Genomic DNA, 5425 nt, shown 5'->3' on the forward strand with positions numbered 1-5425 from the left:
AATTAAATTTTATGTTATCCTCACTAAGATTAAGTTTTAAATCGAAAGATACCTAACTGTATTAACACTCTTTATATCTCAATTTCTAGAATTAGTTTTGCAAGTATTAGAACAAGTGGGGGATTGTTGGAAATTATAAACAATAATTGTCATGAGTATGTTCCAATATGACAAAAATGGACAATTGAGTTAATGACAATAAATACATTGCAAATAGTCCCACATAGAAAGTGAAGCTAACATTAAAAACATTTATAAAGACCTTGAAACATTAAACTCACCAAAGGAGTCAAAGAAGGTGCCACATGAACATATGTGGTGGTCCCAAGCATTATGCAACATGTCACATCCAAACAACCCATCACCGGTGTAGCCACCGGCGACACCGGCTCCAGCTCTGGGATCGGGTCCAAGGGCGTGGGCTTAAAGACACTAGTGACGGCTTGTAGGCGGCACTTTAGCACTTAGACACAATGCATTAGAGCAATCGGGATATTCACGACGTTAATGAGACGGCGCTCCGACGGCCGGTCTTTGGCCGACATACTGCAAATTAATCCTAAGTATTGCTCCAGGATTTTGATTGTTGCTTACAGTTTAAATTTCGAATTCAAAATATACAACACTTCATGAAGTGGTGCATTGTATGATCATAGGTGAACCATTGCAACATATGGTAAAAATGTGTTGTTTCATCAAGAGATGTAAACTTGTGAAAAAATACATGCATGACCTATAAATACATGATTCTGAATTCAAAAATCATACATTCAAAATCTGCACATCCTCTTAAACATTCCAGACACACTTCCTTACTTCGAGTTTTTCACCTGTCTTGTGCAGACTCGATCAAAAGACTGAATTATCCTGGATTTTCTTGTTTTCCGAATCTAAGACATCAATGAGAATGCTTAAAATACTTTTAAGAAAAATGACTTTATTCACGATTCAACCTAGATCCATTTAATTTCGTCGAAATTTCTAAAAAGTGTTTTAAAACACCATGTTTTAAAACACAATTAACAGAAAAACATTGCGGCAAGGAAATTGATAATAAGGACATGCAATTAAATATACATTCGTTGTATGATTTTATCTTAGTAAATAATAAATAAAGTGTACCAATTGACTATATCATTCAATACATTGTCTGATATTTAAATGCAAGTGAGGAGTGAAGGAGCAACACACCTTGTCTGATATTTCAAGGGTGATACTGTTCTTTGTAAGAAAAAAAAGTATTACAAAAATCACAAGTAAAAAATGCATTAAAGTGGTAAATTTGTTGGTGCAAAGGTAGAATATATGATGAATGGAAATATTCTTATTCAGAGAATGATGGTTACAAAAAGGATTAAAAGTTACAATGATTGACACCCTATTTATAAGCCTCTAACAAACTTAAATATGAATCAAATCTAATATTTAAATCTAATATCTAACAAACTTAAATATGAATCAAATCTAATATTTAAATCTAATATCTAACAAACTTAAATATGAATTAAATCTAATAATTAAATCTAATACCATCCCTTAATTCATATTCCATCAAAACTTGTAACACCAATTCCATCCCTTAATCTGAGAAATTGATCAGTCTTGATAGCTTTCGTCAGAACATCTGCCAACTGCTTCTGAGTGCTACAGTGTACAACTTCTAACACTCCCCTCTGAACTTGATGTCTCAGAAAATGATACTTGGTCTCAATGTGCTTGCTTCTCCCATGCAACACTGGGTTTCTGGCAAGATTGATTGCAGACTTGTTGTCAATCATCAGCTTCAGAGGTTTGTTTACTTTAATCTTCAGATCCTGCAATAGATTCAGAATCCACACAGCTTGGCATGCAGTAACAGCAATCTTACAATTCTTCAGATCAAATCTCTTCAGAAGTTCTAATTCATACTTGAGCTGATGCAAAATAATACCTTTCTCAGAGTATCTGAATTCCATCCCTAGAAAGTATGTCATTTTGCCTAGATCAGTCATTTCGAATTCATTCATCAGAACTTTCTTAAACTTAGCTATCTCTTGTTCAGAACTTCCAGTCTTGTTTCTCTCTATAGCATCAAGTTCTTCTTTCATGGCCTTCAGCCAGAGCTTCTGCTTAAGAGCCTCTTCTGTACTTATGGGTTCAGAGTCTACTAACATGGCACACTGAATAACTTCTCCTTCAGAGTCTACTTCAGTGTCTTTCAGCATGTCAAATTCTGCATATCTTCTGGGGATGTTTCTGATTCTTTGTGGTCTCTGAACTTGTTCAGAGTCTTGAGCTTCAGAGTTTCTACCTTCAGATGGTTGACTTCCTCCAGAGCTTTGACCATCTGAAGGTTCTGGCATATTTCCAAAGTCTGAATTGCCACCAGAATCTGGATTACCATCAGAGTCTGGGTCATCAGAGTCTGGATCATCAGAGTCTGGATCATCAGAGTCTGGAACATCAGAGTCTGGAACATCAGATTCTGGATCACTATCAGAGTCAGAATCAACGTCAGAGTTTACTCCAACCTCAGAAATTCTGAACTCTGACCTTTCTTCAGAAGTTCTAACATCAAAATCAGATTGAGACTTATCCCAATTCCAAACTTCTGATTCCTTCACAATCACATCTCTGCTGAATTCAATTTTATTGGTTTCTGGACAATAGAGCTTGTATGCACCTGTACTGTGGTACCCTATCAGAATCATCACTTTGCTTCTATCATCCAGCTTCTGTCTTCTGGCTTCTGGAACATGTTTATAGCAAACAGAACCAAACACCTTCAGATGACTAACACTTTGCTTATCTCCAGTCCACTTCTGTATTGGAACTATTTCCTTCAACTTCTTCGTAGGACATCGGTTGAGTACATACGTTGCAGTGGCAACAGCTTCTCCCCAGAGCTTCTGAGGAAGCTTCTTCTCCTTTAGCATGCTTCTCACCATATCAAGCAAAGTGCGGTTTCTTCTTTCAGCAAGACCATTGTGTTGAGGGGTATAAGGAGTAGTAACCTCATGCTCAATTCCATTCTCCTCACAGAACTTCTGGAACTCTTTGGAGTTATACTCACCTCCACCGTCAGTTCTAAGAATCTTCAGCTTTTGACCACTCTGATTCTCAGCCTTCATTCTGAACTTCTTGAATTCATCAAACACCTCGTGTTTGAACTTAATAAGGGATACCCATGTCATTCTTGTGAATTCATCAACAAATAACACAAAGTATTTATTCCCTCCCATCGATGCTACTGGAAATGGACCACACACATCAGAATGTACAACTCCCAAGGCATGTTTTGCTCTTGGAGCAGTTTCTGACGCAAATGGCAATCGTGGTTGTTTTCCTTCCATACAAACTTTGCATGACTTTTCAGGCTTCTTAATTGCAGGAATTCCATGTACCAACTTCTTTGAATTCAGATGTTTTAAGCTTCTGAAATTCAAATGACCAAATCTTCTGTGCCACAGCTCACTCTCCTTCTCAGCACTTGTTGCACTAAGACATTCTGAGTCTGCAGTTCTGACATTCACCTTGAATGTTCTATTCCTTCCCTGTTCTGACTCCATAATCAACTTCTGATTACAGTCGTACAGCTTCAGAAGATTGTCCTTCATGGTAACTGAGAAACCTTTCTCAATTAATTGTCCCACACTCATCAGATTGCTTCTGATGCCAGGTACATACCACACGTTCTGAATCAATGCTGTTTTCCCATTGTTCAGAGTCACTCTGACATTTCCCATACCTTCTGCATTAAGATATTTGTCATCAGCACATCTGATCTTTGTCCTCTTTTCAGAGTCAAAGTCAACCAGCCATTTCTTGTTTCCAGTAAGATGATTTGAACAACCAGTGTCCATATACCACCAGTCTATCAGATCCATATCATCAGATTCAGAGGCCATCAATAGCACAGATTCGTCATCAGAACTTCTGGCTATATTTGCTTCTTCTGATTTTCTCTCCTTGTTTGACCAACAGTCTCTAGCAAAGTGACCAAACTTCTTACAGCAGTAACATTGGATTTTCTTCTTGTCATACTTCTCTTTTCCCTTCTGAACATTCTTTTGTCTATCAGAGGTTGAGCTTTCTGACTTCTGACCACCATCAGATCTTCTCCTGGCTTCTGACTGCTTCTGATACCTCCTATCAGAAGTTGCTTTCAGAGCCTGCTGCTCTACTTCCCTTTCAGAAGTTCTCTCAGTCAAACGCAACTCTTGCGCTTCTAGACTGCTCTGCAGCTCTTCAATTCTCATGGTGCTCAGATCTTTGGAATGTTCTATTGCTACCACAATGTAATCAAATTGAGAGGTAAGGGATCTCAATACCTTCTCCATGATTGTTTCTTCAGAAAGAGTTTCTCCACACGCTTTCATCTCATTAGTGATCAGAATCACTCTGGAGATGTATTCAGAAACTTTCTCATTATTCTTCATGTTGAGATTCTCATATTGCTTTCTCAAGGACTGAAGCTTCACCTTCTTCACTGATGCGTCACCACCATAACATCTAACCAGTGTGTCCCACGCAGCCTTTGCTGTCGTTGAATCTGCAATCTTCTCAAACACATTTACATCAACACATTGATGAATGAAGAACAATGCTTTCTGATCCTTCTTCCTTACTTCCTTCTGCGTGTTTTTCTGTTCATCTGTCGCATCTGCTGCTACCGGAACATAACCATCAGTGACAAGATCTAGAACATCTTGAGCACCGAATAGTACACGCATTTGGATCATCCAACGATTCCAGTTTTTACCGTCAAATACTGGAAGTTTGGTGTTCATGTTGCCGTTTCCGTTCATCTTTCTACCTTGCACAGTACACTCAGATTTCTCACACAGTGTTTCCCAACCCACAGAATTAAAATTCTGATCAGATTTTGTTCAAGATTCAACACGAATCTAAGAATCAAAATCAAACACACAAGACCTCACGTTCACTCGTGTTTCCCGTGTTTCCCAATGAATCTGAACCGGAGCTCTAGATACCAATTGTTGGTGCAAAGGTAGAATATATGATGAATGGAAATATTCTTATTCAGAGAATGATGGTTACAAAAGGATTAAAAGTTACAATGATTGACACCCTATTTATAAGCCTCTAACAAACTTAAATATGAATCAAATCTAATATTTAAATCTAATATCTAACAAACTTAAATATGAATCAAATCTAATATTTAAATCTAATATCTAACAAACTTAAATATGAATTAAATCTAATAATTAAATCTAATAAAATTAAAAAACCAATAAAAAAAATTAAATGTGTCTCTTATATATATATATATATATATATATATATATATATATATATATATATATATATATATATATATATATATATATATATATATATATATATATATATATATATATATATATATATATATATATATATATATATATATATATATATATATATATATATATATATATAT

The sequence above is a fragment of the Lathyrus oleraceus genome, chromosome 7 (genome assembly GCF_024323335.1).
Source record: "Lathyrus oleraceus cultivar Zhongwan6 chromosome 7, CAAS_Psat_ZW6_1.0, whole genome shotgun sequence".
Classification (NCBI taxonomy): Eukaryota; Viridiplantae; Streptophyta; class Magnoliopsida; order Fabales; family Fabaceae; genus Lathyrus; species Lathyrus oleraceus.